This window comes from Poeciliopsis prolifica, unplaced genomic scaffold (assembly GCF_027474105.1).
Source record: "Poeciliopsis prolifica strain line A6 unplaced genomic scaffold, Auburn_PproV2 SCAFFOLD005, whole genome shotgun sequence".
Lineage (NCBI taxonomy): Eukaryota > Metazoa > Chordata > Actinopteri > Cyprinodontiformes > Poeciliidae > Poeciliopsis > Poeciliopsis prolifica.
Window position 1 is genome coordinate 3,427,743 of NW_026562380.1, and position 22,904 is coordinate 3,450,646.

General features: G+C 39.5%; 1 protein-coding gene across 7 annotated transcripts in view; it reads left to right on the top strand.

The window, feature by feature from the left end:
• The window catches only part of LOC129359952 (signal-induced proliferation-associated 1-like protein 2), a 110,854-nt gene that overhangs the window by 10,035 nt on the left and 77,915 nt on the right, over nucleotides 1-22,904 (top strand). The window contains exon 1 of one of the 7 annotated variants that reach the window (XM_055029937.1): nucleotides 14,289-14,391. The exons of the other annotated variants lie outside the window; for them this stretch is intronic. The gene's annotated coding sequence lies outside the window, so the exon portion shown is untranslated. Of the gene's footprint in view, nucleotides 1-14,288; nucleotides 14,392-22,904 lie in introns of those variants that run through there. 7 annotated transcript variants of the gene reach the window in all.

The window sequence follows — 22,904 nt, forward strand, 5'->3', positions numbered from 1 at the left end:
TTCGCTGTATAGTGTTTTAACCACTTTGTGCGGCACAAAAATGTCTGCATGCAACGCTGCCTGTGGCTTTTTGTTGTTGCAGAGACACAGCAGTCTGAATATTTTTGACAAGCCTGAGATGCTGCATTTACTGTGTACGGGGAAACCTTTTTACGCAAAGTAGAGGGGATGGGTAAAGCAGAAAGGAGCTGAACTATGCATGGCTGCCAGTCACTTTGGCCTTTTCCTTATACTTACGGCTGCTGCAGCCGTATGATGTGTTTAAGGAGCGCCAGCCCAGCCAAGCAGAACTAACTCAAAGCCAGAGTAGTATTAAATTTCACTATACCTTATCTTACAACATCATTCTACGTCGTTTGTAAATGCTGTTGACGGAGGATAATGATCTGGAGTGGCTGTGGCCTGATTTTGGGTTTCTTTTTTCCTCCTACTTCCGTAATCGGAGAGTCTGTCAATGTGGAAGAGGTCGACCGCTCCCCTCCTTCCCTAAGGGTAAAGTGTTTTCAAAGCTGCTGTGGTTGTTTGGAAGTTAGCCACAGGGGGTGAGATGATGTGGGATCCAGAGCTGGAGGGGAAGAGCTGAATGCCAGCCTGTAAGTGAGTTTGCTGCCTTAAAAGACGAAGCAGCAAGAGAAAAGGAGGTTACATAACAGAATAAGTCAAACAGAGCCCCAGACTTTATGTTCAGTTTCCCAACAAGAGATCATTGTATATCTAAATGTTACAATGCCCAGCAGTTACACTGCATCCATTCATTGCTCACCTACCCCAGGCCGTGTTTACTGGAAGCTTTGGAAGCTCTTCGAAATGTAAACAGGACTGTGAGGCCATATACAGTTCAGCAGTGCTGGGCTGTAAGGGTCCGGGCCAAAACACAACACACTGCAGCAGGACAGACACCCAGGTGCAGCAGCAGCTGTATAATTACACTGTTCTCATCTGATTTAAAGGTTTAGAGTAAACATGCAAACACAAAGGGTCAAAGGTTAATGTAAGCTTTCAGCATGTTGACAAATGTAAATATATTGAACTGTATTTCTTCCCCAATTCATTGTATTTTTTAGCTGAACTGTGTAAACATCAGATAAACAACAGATTATTACTACATACATACTTGTCTGTGTAAATCCACTACCTGTATATCAATCCCTGAACTTTATCTTTACACACATTTATTTTTCAATGAAGAACTAAAATATATAATCTAATGCTGTTGCTAATTAAAGGTCACAATTGTTTTGTTAAAGCTGCAAGATATTAGGAAAGTTTGTCATTGTGATTCTGTTGTTGAAAATTTCCATGATCAATTTGGATTAACCCACATTTTCCTTAGTTATTCTCTTTTTGAACCATTGCACAATGTCTCAGTAAGCATTAGTATGTTAGCCACTAAAACATGTATCAGGTGTGGACATTAACCCCTTAAGACCTGAATATTTTTGCTTATTTTAAATGTATGCCATTCTTTAAAAGTCCTATGAGTAAATTTACACTTGCCCATTTGTCCATAACAACTCGAACTTTCAATATCTAGCAAGTTATTTTCACAATTTGCCATCTATTAAAAGAGTGTTTCATCAGATTAATTTCACTCCTTGCAGGAGCAGGAATGAAATTACCTTAATGACCCAATATTGGCTGGAAAGCACAACATCTGCCCTTTCAGAAACCATAGGAATTTTTCAGACAGCGCAAAGTGTGACGGAAATACGGAACTGCAAATTTGACTGGGTTGTTGCCGATTATTTGGTTTGGCAGGGTTAAAGTTAATCCAAATGGTCAAATATGTACAAAATATGCAAAGCGTGAACTCCTGAAAATATAACACCTCATCAAATATTGTGTCGTGACATTTTAGGCTATATAATTGTTAATTTTTCTTTCTAATCTGTAAATGTCAGGGTCAAATGGAACAAAAATGATGAAAATGACCAACAACTGTCCAGATACAAAAAGCAAATAGCTCTAGAAATTGTCGTTGTCAGACAAAAATGTTTTTCGTTTTTGCCAGAATCAACTTTGTTGATCAACCTTTACTTTAATATTGAGTCAAATGCAAAGCTACTCTCTGATTTTCACCAAACAGCGCAAATTTATATTTATGTTTTCTCTAAGAAAAAGAAACTTCGTGTGGCAACTTTAAGCAGTCTCCATTTTGCATGGTGCTACCGTTGAGCTACACATGTGGTCTTCAGGTCGCCTATGATCCAATGTCTCAGTTGGTGACATTTTCCATTTTCTGGGGTCATTTAATTATTTCCTGTCATTAAGCCTAATTATCCAAAAAAAAAGATGCGTGGGTCTGGGATTCAGTGATGAAAAAGCTTACATTTCCTGCTGCCAGTTTGTAGCTGGTCTGATTGTTGAGTGTATACAACAAAAATCTCTGTGATATTTCTTGAAAGAGAGGTTGAAAATGGATCTGATGCAGCCATGCTTTTTTGTCCCTGGTGTCTCATAATGGACTGGATTTATTATTTATTTTACATTGAATAGCTGAACTCTGTGTGGTTTCTCAGGGATGGCAGTAATGCCTGGGATTCATCCATCTCATTGCCAATCAAAAGTAGTACAATGAAAATAAACCAGACACTTTAAGGAAGCTTGTATATATATATATATGGATATATTGATAGAGGAGCTTCTAATAAATCATTCATTTTAGTTGTGCCACTTTATTTTCATGTTTATCTTTGATGTTTCAACTGTGGCTGGTAATAAAGCGCTTTATGAATTGATGATAATGCTGGATATGAAGTAAATAAAAAGGAACGCATTATTTTTTTCACTTGCACTCACCAGACATGTTTAGTAACTCTCTCTGTCCATTCAAACGGCAGCAACTTGATGCATTTAGGAACATAAACATTGGGTGATTTGAGTATTTTAGTTATGATCTACAATGTCTTCAAAGATATCAAGTGAGTGGTTGTTATGTAGAAAAAAAGGACTTGTTGAAGTCTTGTATCAAAGGAGAATGTCTTGTTTGGGATTGAAGAAAAGCGACAGTGGCTTTATTAATAATTGAAATATCTGAAGATAAACTTAGATTTGTCACAAAAAAAATATTTAAACCCATAATAAATGAAAAGAAGCTCAAAATTTTTTATTTGCTTGATTTATTGTTTTTCTTTTCATCTCTTTTTACCAAAAACTGACTGATAAAATCTTCAGTCTGGTGTTTAGGACTCAGCTACCCTTTTTTTGAAAGATAATTTTATTTTGAGACTTCATAATTTATTTTACTTATTGTTTCTGTTGTTTTCTATATTTATTTTAGATATTTAAAATGTCTTCCAGCTCTAATGTTCAAATGTTCATTAGAATTTAAAGTTTATTGATCTTTAAGAATGTGTTGTTGCATTTTTGTTCCACTATTACTGTGATATTGCTTGAAAATGTTCTAAAACAACTTTATTGTCTATTGCAATAAGTTCTGGGACAATTTATTGTGACAGGGCCCGATAAATCATCTCTGAGGATGTCAAATGTCAAAGCAGATTGTTTGCAAGTAAAAAAAAAAAACAACAACAACAACACACAGCAGCTGCCACTCCTGCCAGAACAGAAAATTCACACAAAACTGTACAGTAGCAGATTGTAATAACGTTGCCTGGTCATGTGAGTTTCAGGTTTAGCTGTGACATTTGTATGGCTCAAAAGTCATTCATCCAGGGGCCTGCCATGTTTTTGAGTTAAACATGTTTAAAGTTAACAAAAAATTTCAAAATATCACTTAATAATTATGTGTTGTTGAAAGATTAATATCTTAAGACTGATTATAAAGTCTAAAAAATGCAAACATAAAAAAAAAAAACTTAAATAAATAAGCAATTCTAAACCTGGTGGAGGCATAAGTAAAGCTTGGAGGCCCGCCAGGCTTATAATGCGCTGGGGAAACCCTGGGATCCTTAGTACTAAATATGTAACATCTAACCTTCACAACCTACATGTATATTGTTGGTGACCATGACTCGACAAAATCAGATCTACTGACCTACACAGTAAACAGATCTCACTCCAGTTGAGCATCCTGGATGAGGCAAATTGGGACTTGCATCATTATCTTTTAAATGGTGTAATGTAAATATGGACCAAAACCCCGAGCAGTGTTTCACAAACCTTGCTGAACCTCTTCTGTGGAGAATCAAAGCAGTTATGAAAACAAAATAAGGTCATATCTGCTACTAATATGATGATCTGTGAGTGTGTGGTTGATGCAGGTTAAACAGCTGCCTGGTACTGGCCATACTTTCACCAAATGTTTCCATCTTTGTGACATTCTTCAGAGCAAGCTGCAGTCCAGAGATAAGGAAGTGAGTAATAAGGAAATCTGTGCCTATCTGGGACGCTGTTGTGAATCCTGGCTTATGCTGTGAAGACGGACACCTTCCTGCGCCCATTTCTCATCTTGCGCCTGATCTATGCTCGATTGGGGCCACAGTGCATTAAAGAAGCTAACTGCTTCGCTTTGTGTGCCATTTTGGATCACATAAATATTAATGACGAAAGGGTTGCAAGTGCTTTCACCAGTGAAGGAAAAGCATCAGCGTCTTGAATTAGAACCGTACTGTACAGTCGTTAGAGTGAGAAGTTTTGCTGTTCAGCCACAAACCATTTGTCCACCCCTCTATTTTTCATATGAGGACCTCATCAGATCAGTGGTCCTGATGGGTTTTAAAGGTCAGAGGAGACCTACACGTCATGCTGGATCAGTGCACTGAGCTCCTGGAGGGAGAAATTGATTCTTCTTTGCCCGTCTCCCTGGACATTTTCTTCCATTTAGCATTCAGGAAAGGGGGAGGGTAAAGCAAAAAAAGAGCGAATGCTACAATATGAATTTCCACTGTTTTTGTAATCCGTGGACAGCATTTTGTCTTTCGAATACATCTGTGATGATGACCCATTAACTAGCTGAATGAAATTTGTGGGTGCATGTGTTGGAGTATGTTTCTTCTTCTCTGTTGGCAGCTGTCTGCACTCTAAATTAGAGAGATCAAGGATGTGCTGACAAGTGACAGCAAAGTGGGAGTCAAACTTTAGAGCTCAAGACTCTATCTGATGCTCTGGTATGTTATTACCACAATAAAATTATACAAGAAAAAGCATGATTTTGCGAAGGTGTGCGTGCCTGTGTGATTCTCAGCAGGAGGTTGGTGTTTCACACCCTTTTAGCTGCCCGCCTCTCTTGAACACACCCACCGCATGCCATGCCAGCTGCAGCTGTTATGCCTCAATGCTAGAGATGTAAGAAATTCCTCTCCCTCTGCAATTAGAGAAGCAGTTTGCTGAATAGCACACATTGCAATGGCCTAAAGTTGCACTTGGTCCTTTCTACTGCCAATAACACAGAGTAAATAGAAACTGATGAGTGAGAATTGTAGAAAAAAAAGTGTCCCCGTCTGCCTGCGAGTTGACAGATTGTGTTTTGTGCAAGCTGCTCTTTGTGGCATCCTGAAGAAACCTAAGGGTGTAAAAAAGACCTCATTGATGGGGGGTTTCTCATGCCTGACTGAAAATGCTCTCTTTCCTTCGAGTCAAGTGGTGCATTGTGATCCTGACCAAAGAAATGCAAATATATAGAACAGATGTACTGCTTCTCCTTTTTTCCAAACTTGTCTGGGGGAGTAATCCCTCATTCTGGTGGAGGTTCAGTCAGATGCACCATGGGTGCAAGACTGAAGTGTTAACAAGGGAAAAGCCATGTCACCCAGGCACATGTGATGGCTGCCGCCTTTCAGGGTCTTTCCTCAATAAGGCTAGATGCTCAGGAGAGATAAATGGAAGCTTTTGTGGCCTTTGCCAGAGGGGGGAGCCGCACAAAGGAGGACACACACAGAGCACGGTCTTTTCCAAAGGAGAAAAAGCTAAAAGCAGCATTTCTACAAACCCTTCTCCTTTCTGTCTTTCACTCCACATCTTTATTTCTCTCATTTTTACTCTAGCGTTCCCTGGATCTTTTCCTGCTCCGTGAGAACCGAAACTTACTCACAAAATGTTTCCATAAATGGGCTGAGGGAATGGAAAATAACTCCTTTTGCCAGTGCCTTTCTCTCTGCACTCTCTGCACTACATGTCCCCTCTGCAGGGCTGTGGACAGTGCTCAAGCACACTCCCCTTAATGATGCTCAGTGTTTTACAATGCTCCAAGCCAGAGTGCATCTAATACACCCTGTGCACAGCAGCCTCAATATAGCAGCACTGCGCCTACTTATTGGATATTAGCTCCACTAAGACTACTCTGAACAGAATGGAATTTATTTTTCTGCACCTTTCTCAACAACACAAGGAAATGCACTCTTAGAATCACTACTTGTAAATGTATTTATGTTATAACAACTAATTTGAATGTAATGGCATGAGTATGGCACAATTGAAAACCAGACAAAAGATGGGCATCCACTTAAACTAACACTGAAAGTAAGGAGAGCAATCCTGGAAAAAGAACCTGCTCAAAGCTTTGAAAGATTTGAAGCTGTGACGGAAGTTTATGATCCAACACGACGACGAGCAGACATATCAGATCCATAAATACATTTTCTGTACACCCCTGTCCCTAATGGGGTCAGGACGGGTGCTGATGCCTATCTCCAGCAAATGTTTCAGGTGAGAGGTCGCCATCTGTTGCAGGGCAACACAGAGACAGACAGGACAAACAACCATGCACAAACACCTGTGGAGAATTTAGCAAGACCAATTAACCTAACAGTCATGTTTTTGGACTGTGGGAGGAAGCCAGAAACTCCAGAGAGAACCCACGCATGCATAGGGAGAACATGCAAACCCTGAGATGGGCCTCGAACCTTCTTACTGCAAAGCAACAATTCTACCAACTGCATCACTGATCTATAGTAGGTCAAAGCATTTTTATTTGGCCCAGTAAAAGTTAAGATGAGACTTGAAAATCAATGTTCAGACTCTCTTCGTCCACTTGGAACAAGTTTGTTTTAGAAGAATGGGAAAAATCTTTAATGTCTGAAGATACAACACTAGTTGGAGCGTGTCTCACTCAACTTGCAGCTGAAACTGCAATGAATGGTTGTTCAAAAATGTGTAGAGAAATGCACACCACACTTGTTTAGAACAATGAAAGCCATGAAAACCTTCCTTGTATGAAGGTTTATCTAATAAACTCCCAATAAACAGCGAAAGTTTGTTTTGTCTTGACAAACTGTGAAGAGGCATGTAAACTTTTGTTTCTCATTTAGACTGTTCCACTGTTTTTATCTTTTTCTACAGCCTCCTTTATGTATTTACGTTAGCTTTTCCATCCTGCCTCCCCCGTGTGACTCTTGGTGTAATGTTGACTTAACTGTCACTTTGTGGCTGTCTGGGCTTTTTACATGTACATTAGCATGTCTGTTGTTGCCTGCATCTGCGGGCCATCCTGCAAGCATGAGGCTATCTCGCATGTGGGTGGCTGGCCTAGAAACAGATGTTTTCGATGCCACTTGTAGGGAAAAAGCTTTGAAAGTGACTCCGTAAAACAGATGCCAGCTGCTTTACTGACCACAGCCGCCTAGTTCTCAGGAATGCCATCAGACCCATTCTTTTCTAGGGTCTTGATATGCAGCCTGTGCAGACTAAAACCAGCTCTCACTTAATAAACCCGTCCCTTTTGAGAAGTTTATTAATTACAGAACAACTCTGCTCTTCTGGAACAGAGATTCCAGATGGTCCTGGATACCCCTCAAAAAATCATCTTCCTGTTGTATTTTTTTTTTATTTTTGGCTTATCTTACATGTTTTAATCTTATATTTGTAGCAAATACTAACGGCGTGCCAACAGGGTCAATGCATGAAGAGATTTAAATCTTGCTAAATTGCTTGTTTTGCTTCAATTTCTCTTGCCAACTGTGGTGCACACATCTGCCGCTCTATTCTGTCCACAGAAAATGCTTGCAACTGTGCCCATTTGCCTATTAACCAAATAGCTGCCAGGGTCAACTTTCCTGTTGATGGAAACATAAGTAGAGAATCTTTGAAATAAATGGCTTCCAGCACACTTCTAATCTTCCCATAACTCTCCCAGGTCTGTAATTTATCATATTCTATTTATAGTGCCTGCAATTTCCAAAAAATGCAATTGATGCATTGAAGACACAATAACTTGATTATTATAGCCTTTTTAATTTAGTTTGTGGATAGAAATGGCTGAGAATTGTCTTGGAAATTTTACTCAGTTGTTTGCTAGTAATAAAAAACTTTAGCAAAATGGTAAAAAAAAAATGAAATATGCCAAGAATATACCTCTAATACTGGAAAGCCAGTTCTGAATGGTTGTCAAACCTCAGATTCAAGAGGAGCAGTGTGGCTTTAATGCTTGGTCCACTTTTGGTTTGTGAATCAGGACAAACTTACAGCTGGGTTCTCCAAGCCTTTCTGTGGATTTTGATGCAGGAGTTTGGGTACTTGTGTTGTTTTGTAAGGGCTATCTGGTCCTTGTACAATCTATATTTGAACTCTCGTATCCGTGCTTGGTCACATTGTGGCTTGGACGTTGTCCCTAACACCGCTTGTAATGTCAATGAATGGCCTCTGAAGGCCATTCATAGTCATGGACAGAAGCCTGTCTGGTTTGCAGAAGTCGTGGTTATGTCAGTATTTTCAAGCTGTTACCGAAGTAAGTTTCAGACCATGATTCTTAAGCAGAATAAGGTTTTCTTCTCTGTCTGGGTTTGAGATAAATAAGGTTTCTTGTTGTCTTGTTCACGTCATGGTTGGATGGCGTATCAGCTCTATTGACAGCCTGACTTGTCTGGATTAGAGTGAGCAAAGCTCTGGTCTGTGTTGTTGAAGGAAGAGTTGAGCAAAAAGCCAAAGCTCTTGGGTTCTGTCATGAAATATGGATCATTATGGAAGGAAGATGATCTCTGACGGAAGCAGCTTCATCCTTGGTGCTGATGGGCTCCTTTCCAAAGATGGAGAATGGAGCTCTATCACCAGGGAGAACTTTGTGTCCAGCTGCTTCTTCTCCAGATCAAATAGAGTCAGCTGTGGCGTTTTAACCATCTGATCAAGATGTTTCTGCACCCCCTGTTATCATTTTTTGGACCCAGAAGCTGAGTGAGGATCCATTTTCTTTTCTAAGGCAACAATGACTTGGACTTCCCCAAAAGGAGTTGAAATGTGTGTTGGTTCTCTTAGAATATACGTTGCTGTGTTTTTTTTATTTTCCAGATTTGTGATGGAATGAAAAAATGCAATATTTATTCTAACTGGCTGCTGTGTGTGTGCCTTATGACTAGGTCTACCAGGAATATTCACCACTTCCCTTCATGTGAATCATTTAGCGGCCCAAAGGGCAAATGCATCAAGTGATTTCAAAGTGAACAAAATATAAGCTTGTGTGTCTGATTTGTCTTTTTCTTCGGGAGCTAAAATCTCTCTGATAAACATCTTATCTTTATGGCTGCTGATTTTGTCCATTTCTCATTGCTTTATTATGCCTAGATTGCTTTGAACTGCCAGGAGCAACAATGTGTCTCTCTGAATTCACCCGATCACCACACATATCTGCTCTCCCTCCCTCAGCTTTCCATCTTTGTTCATAAGGGAGGTCTGCTGTCACTCAGGGCTGTCATATGCAGAAAAAAGTTGCCTAGCAACAACGGAGAGAGATGTGAATGAAGCCGCTGTTTACTCTCCTCCTCCAACCCCCCCAACTCATGTGCCCATTAACCCCTTCTCGTTTACTCTCATCCTCTGTCGGAAAGATGAAGTGGAAATGATGGATAGAAGAGGCAGCATAGCTATCTGGCTCTCTGATAGATTTAGACAACAGATTCAGGACAAACTGAGAGGAGGGGAGATGTTCGGAGACTCCTGTTGTCACCCAGCTGTTATTCCTGTTTTCCTCTCCGCAGGAGGGAAAGGCCATTTCCCTAAATGTCTGCTCCTGTTCCACTCAGCATAACTTGTACTACCAAAGCACACTGTTATCAGCAGGACTAAAAATATCAGACAGCAAATGTATCACAGGCCTGCCTATCGCCTTACCGTCCAGAAAAAAGACCACAATCTGAGGCGATGCCGGTGCCCTCCGTCCTTCCTGCATTATTACATGTTCCCCTGGTGGAAGCAATCAGGCGCCATGCCTTTGTTGCTTCCCACATTATGCTGTTTTAACTGGTTGCTGTAATCATGCAAGAAGGTTCAATAGTTTCCACACTGCCATGCTGGGTTTACTTGTCTTTTCAGAGTGGGTACAGAGTGACAGTCACCCTGAGGGTTGTTTGATTAACAGAGACTGCAGAGTGACACACTGTACAGATCCACTAATCAGAGTTTTGCAGCTTTTGTCCAAACTTGGCTTTTTTTTACAATTTGGATTTCAACCTGTTAGCTTGTAGGCATAAAAATGGGGAAGATATATCAGATTTTTGAGTTTCTTATTAATGACAAACCACAAGTTTCTTTGTAAATCTCACCGCTATTTGTTGGGGGTGGGGGTTTGTCCAAATATTCTGTCTCAGCTGAGATCTTCTGTCTTGTTTCCAAATTTCAGCAGCAAATAATCTCAATTAATGAACTTAACGGAAGTTTCTTCTTGTCAATTTTCTACTTCAGTATCAAAATTGTGCCTCTATTCCTTTGTCTCATTCCTGGAGAGGTTTAATTATCATTAGATGAATCCCTGGCAGTGACTTTGTTTATTTAAATCAATAAAATGTATTTCTCTAATTACCAAAATTAAAATATGTGTTTCTTGCAAAAGTGTGTTGCTTTGCATGTGGATCCGTTTGTGTAATGACTACCTGTGGTATGTAAATTGCCCAGCAAAACTGGTCATCCGTGTGCAAATGAGCTCTTCTCCACAGGCCTTCTCTGCACATATGTGTAGGCTGATGAATAGTCCGTCTGTTTGCAGAGATGCAGCGACAGAGAACTCTTAAGTGTTACCTCCTGGGGCTTCCCACTCTTCAAATAAAACCCTTTCCTTCCCTGCAACTCAAATCAAAGCCGAGAACCTGCCTGCAGAGGCTGGATCAAAGCCGACTGTGCTGCAAAGAGCCGTGCTTGCTGCTATTCATTGAGCTTGATTAAAGTCTGTCATTTCCTGCTATTAACACCTTCCTGCCTCCGACCTGAAACAGGCAGAGCAAAGCAGTCATCAGGAAGTGGCTGGAATGACACTGTTTTTATGTTTTTCTAATTAAGCTGCCTCAAACTCAATTATACAAGCGAGGAAATATATAATCAAGTCATTAACCAATGCACAGAAAAGCTATTAGCCTTGAAGGAGGGCTGACAGGGAAGTTATGCAAAACATTCAAGCAGGTTTTTTTTTATTTTTGACTCGTTTAGTAGTTAGCTGCAACTTGTTCAAACAAGCCTAACAAGTTTCCTGCGTGCCTACTTATCACAGATTTGGATCATAAATCAACACAGTCATAACTGTCAAATTGTTGACTGACATTTTGTGCTAAAAGCTGTCTGCTATGGTTTTTTTTAATAAGAGGATGTACTTGGAGATGTGTCAACTAAACGTTTATGGACTTCAGTTTCTGAAAGTCTGACACAAATTTTAGCTCTATAATTAGCTAAATTCAGTATATTTTTATTTCCCTCTACATGTATGTTAGGAGCAAAGAGGACTTCTCTGACAAAAATTGCTTTTACTGGGATCTACATAAATTTTTTGCACATATAAGCAAAATCAAAATAATTAAGGAATGGAATTTTAAAGCTCTTGAAATATTGTTATTGTTTACTAGCATTTTTGGCCCTGTTAGCATCACAAACTATTAACTGCAGTCTCTGTAAATTCCTGAGATTTCCAAAAGGATAGCTCTATTCCCAAATTCAGCATTTTTTAGGACACGGGAGAAGTTTAGAAGGTCAAAAACGTAAAACAGAGCAACTTTTCTGTATTGTGTTAAGCCTTTAAGTCTGCTCCTAGTCAGTTCTTCTCTTTGTTACTTTGAATAAACAAAATTGCTTGCATCTGTCAAAGTCCACCTCTCTGTTGAAGCAACATGAATGGACATTCATTTGCAGAAAATAGTTTAGTTTTAATTAGTGTCTTACATTTTCTATTCTTCAATTTCAACCATCTGATGACAGGTTTCACACCAAAATGTATTGCTATTTGCATAAGCTTTTAGCGTATGATGTGTTTATTGATCAGAAACAAATTGGATTCTTGAGCTTCTGACAGGGTGTTGGCTGGTAAGGTCCAGCCAAGCAGAAACCGAGTTGGTCACCAGCAGTTTTTTTTTGTGTATCTCTAAGATATAAGGCAATGTCTTATTCAGCAGTTCTGTTATCAGCCTGGCATGTTTAATCAGACCCAGATTTTGCATTTTCAGACAAAGCCCTGCTCTGTCGTTTGATTATTTGACTTGGGCTATCAGTGCTGTGGCTTGAGCTCAGCTCTCACTTGATGGATTGCTGGTAGTAATTATGTTAATCATGGCACCAAAAAGGTTGTCCTTTCAGAGCTGCGGTGCTAATTTTATTCCATAGATGGCTGTCATCCTAAAGTGCTGGAATGTAGAAACCCAGGAGCTGATTCATGTGGCGTGTTTTATGTTTGCACTTTCTCCTTTAATAAACACATCAGAGGAATAAACTGTGTTGTCAATGTTTAGGGAGGAGCATTTAAAGAACTAAATTATTTTTTTAAAGTGTTGTGATTCAATTCTTAATGTGCATGAATGTCATTTTTACATTTTAAAGATACTGTTAAATGCCTTATTTATGTTTCTAGAAAGAAAACAAGAGAAATTCAGAATTGGCATTAACATTAGCCTTACAAAGACACATCCTCTGCTGCACACAGTGCGTTATCAGGTCTAATACAGATAGATACATGCAATCTGTTAATGTTCCCTGCATCCTTTTGCCATTTCTTTTCCCCACTTTTGGTCAAATCCACTTGAATAATTACAAATTTTAAGTCAGTCTTTTCATTCTTCTCAGAATCTACTGTCAAGAGCAGGAGTTATTTGCAGAGGTGCACCGATAAATCAGCCCTGATTACATTCATTTGCTTTATTTTGGGCAGTCTAAGATTGGCCGATATTTACATGAGAAGCAGATTTTATCCGCCGATCTAATCTACTTCTGGAAAGGTCTGAAAATAAGTCACTGTCCTCTTTTGCTCTGCTGGCAGAGAGACTGACAGCCCCTCCCACCAGGTCAAATCTACATGAGCGCGGTTAACAACAGTCACCCCATTGTTCCCAACTAAACGACTTTCTCACTAAATGAATCGACTTTTCAGACAAAAAAAATGTATTGTCCAAATTAAAGACAGTATAATGTATTATGTTTTTGATAATATGCAGCCATATAGTATTTCAGCTTTGTTTTTTTTGTTTTTAATCGACATTTATCATCATAAGAAGCTGCAATACTTCAAAAACAGAAAGTAGGAAGAAGCGAAATGGTGGGTTAAAATAAGAAGAGATGAACTGACCAGATGACCATCAGTCAATTGAATCGTGTTATTATTCAGACAACAATCAAGACTGATATTCATTGTATTTTATTTGAGTTATTTTATCTCTGAAGCTTCATCGTTTGCACCTTGATGTTTCTTCCTTGGTACATCACTAGATAAATATCCTAAACCCTCCTGCTGTTTATGCTGAAGGTAAAATATGTTATGAATCACATATGAAAAATAAATGCAGAGATTATAAAGTTATAAAGAAAGGTTTTTGCTCTCTGCAGCATAGTCTTTCTTCGTCTCGGTGTGTTTAGGTTGGAAACTGGCTAGCTCTGTTTGTCACACATGCATGCTGGTTATCGGTAGATTCCGCTTCCTTCTGCAGCTTCAAATGTCAGTCATTGCATGTAACATGGAAGGTCACAAGCTTGACCTAGGAGATCTTTTCCTGGAAACAATGCCTATTGCTTCCCTCCATTTTTTTCTTGTCCTTCCTGTCACAGCCTTCAAGCTTTGAATGTCACGGTCTGCCCTCCTTCCCCCCAAACACCAACACTCAGCATTCCCTCCTTCCCCTCCTGCACAGCCACCTACTTTCCCTTACAAATGCAAATGATGCAGGCTTATTCAGCTGTTGGTGGTAGGTTTGTCACAGGGGGAAGGGAGCTGTGCATTAAGAGGCAGCTGTATGCATTTTACAAAACTTACTCCCTGATTATCACACCTACATTTTGCAATCGCCTTAGTTTCCTTCATCTGCTTGCAAACAAGCAGTTCATTAAATGACCTGGAGAAGCACATTTTTGCCATGCAGTGCTTTGGAATCCTATTTCCTTTGTGTTTTCAGGAGGCTCTTGCTCAACAAGTGGCTGATGGATTTAATGCTCTTGAACAGCATCGCTGCATTAGCTTCATTACCACGGTGTCTCACAGGACATTTTGCCCTTTGCTTTGAGATTTTATGGCTTCGAGAGAACCGAGACTCTCTAGATGAGGTAAACATGTTTGCCCTTGATTTGAAATGCGATTTGCTTGCATATTTATGCTGCTTTGTTACATGCTTGTGCTGAATAAGGTTTATAAAAAGATAGAGGAGTTTTGTTTTAGTCATATTTTAGTAATATCTTCACTGGAAAATGTATCAGTTGAGGAATTTATGAGCATATCTCTGCTGCTTTCTCTGCTCTTGTGAGGTGAATAAACCAGTGATTCATCTGCGTCTGGTCCGCTCTTCCCTGTAGTTATCATCTCTTTGCATCCGCTGGTTGAGTAAAGCTTCTTCTGTGTCAGCAGCAGGGCTTGCAGCTGCTGCCCAGAAGTCTAAATTATCTCACGAATGCCAGATTTCTGTCAGCAACGTCACACTGAGTGTGGAAAACAAACTTTAAGAGGAAAAGGAGAAGTGAGAGATGGTCTGGTGACACTAGTGCATGCAGGGGTCAGAAAGTATTAATGCTGCTCCCTCGATGATGTTTGTGTGAATGTGTTTGCATCAGTGTGTTTATTCTCAACTTTTTGCCAGTGTCACACAGCTTCCCGACTTCCCTCTTTTGGTGCACTGTTTCTCACTGATAATGCAGCGGCATGGACTCTGACTGACCTCAGCTGACGTGCAGAAACACGGAGCTTCCCAGAGCATTCGATCTGAACACCTCACAAGTCTCTTAGCAGCTTCCCCTCTTCTCACCACATTTCTCTCCCGTTTCCCTGAGAAAGCATGATCTGCCAGCAGGCAGCCGGCGGTTTGGAAGTAGCCCGGAAAGCAGCAGGAAGCTGTGGGAAGTGACAGAGGGAGGGATGTGTGCTGATGGAAAGAGGTGCTGTTTTATTCTGGGGACCTGCTGGGCCACATCAACCCGGCACGTCCTGATCTGCCCCACCGTCGCTTGGAGGTCCGCTGTGGCTAGGCCCATTTCACGGAGAGACAGATGGTCCCTTTTGGAGAAGGGCCACTGCACAGTGCTCTCTGTTTGTGGGCCTCTGCTGGAGCAGGCAGGACCAAACATGGCCTCCTTCTGTTGGGAACATTCAGGAGACCTTTAAAACTTCAAGGGTTTGATTTGATTAAAGCTACTTTTATTTTTCTCAATGAATTGTTACTCTAAATGATTCATTTCCCTCTGTCCTAATTGTATTTCAGATTATTTTTCATAAGAAATCTTAAGACTTTTTTTTTTCTTTAAAGGTGCAGTACAACGTTTATTAAAAAAAATATTCTCCCATTTTTGTTGAAACTCGAACTTTGTCATGACAGTATAGAAAGAGACAGATAATTTGAAAAAATCAAGCTCACCTGTCTTTTCTCTAGAAACAACCAATCTAAATCAGAAGGCAGGTCTTAGTGATGTCATTCGGCATATATGTGGCGCTGCTCATTTTTCTCCTCTCATGCTCTCTGCCACGCTGCAGCGAGCACAGCCTGCTGTGAATGCTCTGGCTAATTAGCGTAGCCGTAAATGACGGCAGGTGAACGATTTTTCTCTATAGGTAAGTTGTTTTTTCGCCATTAGCAAATTAAACAACAAGGACATGAGGTTTTATGTCCACCTAACTTTAATCACTTCCAAACTTTAGACATCTTTTTTCTTTTTTTTACAAAAGTTAGATGCTGCACCTTTTAGTGTAGAATAAAGTATTATCACAAGTATGGTAAAAAAAAAAATTAAAATGACACACTTATTACGAATGTTAAAGCTTGAGTATTTATAATGTTACATAGAATGAGACAGAAAGGCCTCTTCAAAGGAAAATCATTTTCCTTACGCTTTAGCTTAAAATGTTATATTTTAGCATAATTTTAACATTTCTATTCACCTTAAAATTGAGTTTGCTTATTTTATTGTCTGCTGCTCTGTTTCTACAGTTTCAAATATGTTTATTGAGAGTTACGACAACAAAATGTAGTCATTATTGTTTTCTGTAGCTATTCAGGGTTTCACTTATGTTTAGTCACTTATAAGAAGGACAAATGGTTGAAATGTTTTCTGGTTGTGAGAAGAAAAAAAAGGCTTAATGTGACATTTAAAGGAGTTCCACCAATCATGCTAACACTGCTTTGAAACTACAGTAAAGCGATATATTACTCAGCACAATAGGAATGTTCACTTAAAAGCCACAACTAAATTTAGCGGTTGTGTACATTTAATATGGAAAAAAAAAAACCAGCCATATATCTAATAAACAATAAATTACATTTGCTTTATTGTGGTTTGTAGCTTGTTTGTTTCAAATAAATGAACCTAATGGTGGATCTTGACTAATGGTAGCATTAATTAAATTTGATTTAAACTGGAGGACGATAGGCTCTGTCTTTAATGCCTGTTCATCTGCAGCCTCTGGATATACAAGGCGTCCAAACACTCCCATTTATCATCACCTAACTTTAATCACTTCCAAACTTTAGAAAACTTTAGTTGTTGAGAGGGAGGCATTCTATCTGCTGTTTGTTTTCTAGTCTTTGTCAGAAAAGTTAAATAAAATTAAGAAGAAATCATAACATAATACAATATGTTGACTAAAATATTGATGTCAGCAGTTTGTTATCGTCATCATAGCCCTTCACTGCTAAGACACATTTTACCAAACATTTTTGTCTAGTTTCTAACCTCCTTTATCTATAAGCTGAAAAGTTACTTCTTAGTTAGTTTTGATTTGTTTTAAGTATAAAAAGCTATTTCCACAACAAAACTAGACTGAAAATACTTGTAAAATGTTGTATACATTTTGCAGCGTACTTATCTTTCCCAGAAACTCAATGCTTTGTCAGTCCTGTTATCATGGTAACCATGCTTCCCTTCCAGTCACTTTTCAATAATATTTCATCAGAATAGACACTCATTGTGAGTATTTCAACACCACTTTAATCTGCCAATTAGCTGCTTTGTGTACCTAATATTCATCATAGTTCTTGTTCGTTGTCAGTGTGTAAAAAATTTTGTCCCATCTATTTTAATTCTCAGATCACCCAGAAACATCTAAAGGACAATGGCAGTGTGCTGCCTGGCAGGCGCTGGGCTCACAGCCAATTGGCAGTGCAACCAGGAAGAGACTCCCAGTTTCAGTTCAACCCAGAGGAGCTCTATTCATGTGCACAGCGAGCATTAACACGGCTGTACCGTGTTAATGCTGGAGACAGGCCTCGCCCAGATACACAGGTTATTCAGGTCATTATTTGACTGGAGTTCAGTTCCCACTTGTTGGTAATTATGTTAATTTCTGCACATAAAGGTTATCCTAAACCAATATCTGGCGCTTGAATCTAAGAACACGGGAAGCAGTTTATTTGGCACGTTTTAATTTTGTGCTAAAAATCACTTAATGCCTTTAAAAGCCTAAAAACTGGGTTATATTTCGTAACTCCTGACATGCAATAATGTACAAATGAGTTAAACTTTGACTTAGACGGCAGGGCCGGCCCAAGCCTTTTTGGAGCCCTAAGCAGAGTTTACTTTGGGTGCCTCATCTTAACTTGTCAAAACTAGATACTTCATCATTCCTGGGCTTGCATATGTTTTGCGGCAGCTTTATTAAAAGGACTCTGACTTTGCAATTTAACGACTTGAAATTGGACTTTTTTTCTCTTTAAGAAGCTCCTGCTCTTTACGACGCTCTTCCTTCAGCATGTCATCACAACAACACTCCTCCATGATGCCGTTTACAACCATTCCTAGAGGTTTTGGACTGAGAAGTAGTTTGTAAGACAAGCTCCAGATGGGAGGGGATAGAAAATAACATAATCACACAATACAAAGCTAAAAAACAGTTGATTTTACAGAAAACTCTCCCTTTAAAGAAACACTAGACTCTTTTATTGGGCACCTAGTTCTCATTGTTTCATAGTTTCAAAATGGCTGAGGGCAGTGTCCAGTGCTAACAAAGCTGTTTAAAGATTTCTCTTTTTTAATTAGAGGACCTCCAGATAACAATTGCAGCTTGAGGGTTTTCACACCAGATTGCTAAACTAATGCTTATGCAAGTGTCCGATGCATGAACCGATCGGTGGTTTAGGGACACTGACCTCCAAATGTTTGGATTTTCTCCTACAGACAGTTCCATAACAACAAAGAGTCAAACTGGAAAAAACCTAGTAGCCACCGACTATTATACTACTACCATCATGTTTAACTATTAGAAAGAGATCTTCTTCTGAAAATCTGTTTTAAGATTAAAACCAGATGAGCACATTTGCCTCATCAGTCCCAAAATGTGTCAACATTGTAAATGTAAGATGGGTCTTTGTGTTCTTTTTGGTCTGCAGTGATGTTTGGCTTGGGAATCTCAGTTTTCACACAACCTCTTTCTTATTGTTGTATCGTAAAAACAGACTTCAGCTGAGGCCTACGGTGGTTTAAATGTTTCTAGGTAATTTTGTGATCTCGTAAATGAGACATCAGAGGTTTTGCAGTAATTTTGAAAAGCCAGCCACCATTGTTCCATGTTTTCCATTTGGTGATAGATATCCGTTTCTTTAAATTGACACATGATGTTGATTTTTAAGTCTTCCACTTTGACTTTGTGTTGTTGGAAAGTTTCTGCGACAATAAATTAAGTCATCAGTTGAACATTTTTGTGCCTTATTTGTCTCATGACAAAAACTCAAAGCTCTGTTATGTGAAAGGCTATTCCTTCTGCTCTTTTTTTCATTTAAATCCCATAATTTAAAAAAACCTTTTTGTGCTGGAATCTGCTCCTTTTCTGTCTGCAGCAGCATCTGGTAGATATTAAGACGTTTGAATGTGGGCAGGAAATAAAAACAATTTACGATTTTGCACTTTGTGTCGGGTGAACACTTACTGTTTTCTCAACTACATAAAATGCAGTCCATACATGGGATGACCCCTGAGCGTTAGCCTGAGCTGTGTTGCTGCCACATTCCAGATGGAGCAACAGACAGTGCAATGCAGAGCAGACTCGAGGGGGGACTGATGTAGAAAAACAGGACAAAAGACCACAGCTACAAATAACCACCAGTCCAAACCCCAAAGTCTACAGCAAAGCAAACAAAACTCGTGTTTAATTTTACGTCCGAGTGAATTGATGTTGACAGATTAGTTGGGGTGAGTGAACCGTTGGAGGGCACTTGGGCAGAAAACTTCTCACACTTTGTCTGCAGTTTGTGGGAAGCAGAAATTTTGTACTAACATCTTTTTTAAAGATTTCTTGTCTTGTCTATGGAGGTGAAACAAATTAAGAATCAGCCGTCGGTGATGAGAATCTTAAAGTCACAGTCTCCTTTTTTTCAAATGTTTTTTTTCTCATCTGTTTTCTGCACCTGGGGCACAGAGAGGGCATCAGTGTAGGCATTTCTCACAGTCCAGTATGCAGCACGATACCCAGGGAATGAAGGGACGGTGATGGTTTATGTTTGCTCATTACTGGCTGACCTCCTTTTTTATCTCCTCTGCTGATTGTTCTGCTGTCCTTGGGTCATGTCCAGTCCAGTCTGTGTGTGCTGTGATGAAAACAAAAAGTCTTTAATTGTTGCTCACTGTGGAAGCATGTGCACTGTACACAGCTTTCTATCTTTCTCGAGATTTTCCTGGAGTTCAGGGCAGATATATTAAATATCAAGTTTTCCCCAGAAAACTTGCTAAGCCTGGCTGTTGGGCAGAACAGCAGTCATTCATCCAGCGGTGCATTGTCTTTTTGAGTTAAAAAAATCTTTAAAGTTGACAGGAATCATCAAGTGATTTGAAAATATCACTTGATAATTAATTTTTAAACAGACTTTATAATCCATTTTATGTATGGTTTCTGTTGTTTCGGTTTTTATTTATCGTTTTTGGTTGTCGTGTTTCAATTCTAGTGTAGACAAATTCACATTTTTAGCCCATTACTTAAAAATCAAAACAACAATGTTATAGTTTTTACAATAATTACTGGGACAATTTATCACTCTGCAAAATTAGTTATTGTAGCAGAAATAGCTTGATGACTTTTGGCTGGGGAATCCTGGTCTCATGCATAAGACAAGATGGCAGATGAATAATTAAAACTGAAGATACTTCATAAAGTGCATTATGCATTCAAGAGCAAAACATTCTGTGTCTTAGCAGGCACTCCAACAAGTCTGTAACAGACAAGTTGATCCCTGCTTTGAGATTTTTATTTTCACGGTATTCAGATAAAAACATGTAAAAGTGTCTGCAAAGTCTTGTTCTGACCAATTCCTGCTGATCAGTAGACTCAGTAATGTGTTTAAAATGTAGACCCAAATCTAAGCCGGTTTGTGTTCTGTGTTAAACTCTTCAAAAATATTTATTTATTTTTTGGTTTTGAAATGAATAGCAGTTGAACTATCACAGTCAAATGAGCGTCATAGTTTCTACAACGATAAGAATGTGATGCATTTATTTTTGACACATCTTAAAAGCAAACATTTGCTTTTCCTCCTGTCACACCACTCTCTATCTGCCTTGTGTTTCTATGGCGATTAACGATATGCTGCTCTAAGAAAGTGATGTCTCTGCATCGCAGGTTAAATCAGGATTTTCATAAGCATCACAACTCAAATATACTGCAAATATTCTCTCAGTCTACAAAACAGACACATGTATTCTGCAGATTTACAAGCCATTATTTCCATTATTTCTGGCCTTCGTGAGAGACATATCTCTATGTCCTAACTAATGGATGATGTTGCTGAATTGCTTACATTCTGTAATTCATGCAATCCTGATTAACCTAAATAAGCACTTGCAATCCTTTAGGATATTTTCGGATTAGCTTGGGTGTATTTCGCTTGTTTCCACATATCAGAGGGAGCTGAGTGCAACTAATTTCATTGGTTTCCGTACCTCCTACTGAGGGTGTGACCCTGCTTTCACACTGGTCATTAAAATCTCAGCGTTACTCCCTGCAAGCAATGCTTCCACACGTGGGTGTTCCTTTTGGAGCTCTAAGAAAGGGTGGAGTTAGAGGTCTGGGCTCTGACCGGCTCAGATGCACTGAGGCATTGCTGTGCACAGGAAGACGGGATAGGGGGTTGTCATCAATGGAGAGGCTTTGGCATCAGCGTTAATTGGGAGACTCTTCCCTGTTGCGATGCTGAATTGTTGGAGCTGCAGATAAAAGAGTGAAAAGCTGAATGGTGCGTTTTGATTTAAACTTTCATAGCATCAGCGAGTGCAAGCAGTGGTGCAGATACACACTTAGAAAGTCTTAGTACCCCTTCAGAAGGGTTCGCTCTGGTTATGGAAGCACTTGGGGAAGAAGGCATGCCTGGTTTCCCAGGCCCCAGTAATGAACTCTTAAGGCTAACATTGCCCAATTAATTGCATCTGCGGTTAAACTGAAGAAAACGCTTTGAGAGAGATTTGGCAAAACTCCCGCCTAACTCTTTTCTTCCTGCCCCACCACTTTCTACTCTCCTCTTAACTTCGCATTCTACTTTGCAGTAACCCAGTTAGACTGAAGAATTGCTCCACCGAAGCAGAAACACAAGTGTTTTTTCATCAAACTAGAAAATGGCTGTGTCTAGTTAGAGACGTGACCCTCTGTCTTTCTCTTACTGCAAGTGTGATGAATTTGATGCATCACACACTCACACACACCTCCAGTTTCCACTGCAACTTTGAAAACAAATCCTTTTCTGTGAAGGATTGAAAGCAGAGCGCTTATTTGCTTTAAAATAATGTCCTTGAAAGGTGGATTTGATCATTTTTAAGTATGGAGTGACATTGCGAGTGATTCATTGTTTTTATTGTGAGTTTATTGAGGAATCAAATAGTGTGCAGCAAGGCATAAAGAGTTTGCCTTCAGGTTTGTTTTCTTTCCACTCAGATTGTTTTCCTTCCTGGCTGTTAACAATGAACACAATGTGACACATCCAAACATCTGATGGGATGCAACGTCTCCACAGAAGCTGACGGGAGGCAGGTAACTGGAACAGAGACAAATGGGATAATGCCTTCACTGGGAAGAAGCTGTAAATTTGCTCCACGTGGCAACGCTGCCTGAATCAGTTTATGATGACGAGCATGAGCCGGAAATCTTGAGTAATCATCCTGGCTTGTATCTGACTAGGCTGCAGAGGGGGGGAGATGGTGACGGTTTTAGCTCGTCATCTTGGGGACGAGGCCGGCGATGACTTCCTGTCTGCAGCAAACAGAGGAGCATTTTTATGACTCAATTACACAAGGCTTCATTAAATGTAATTGACCTTAATCACAGGCTTGTTTTCACCTCCGGGCTCAAAGTGGCACAGCAGCCCTGTCAGCCCAAAAAAAAAAAAAAACGCATTTGGCTTTGATGTTACGTGCATTTGATAGGATGTAGAGAAATGTTTTACATTTTAGAGGAATTTAAATGTAAATACTGTTTTTAAGTGTTTGAAGCGATGCAGTCAGCAGCGTCAGAATCATGCAATAAAATCCTTCTGTGACAAATATGTAAATTTTGATATTTTGTGCAGACATGTTGTTTTGGTCACCTTTGTACATGAACCGTCCAATTTACTAAAAAAGTGTGCAATATCAGCTTCACTTGGTGGTTCATTGACATTTAAGAA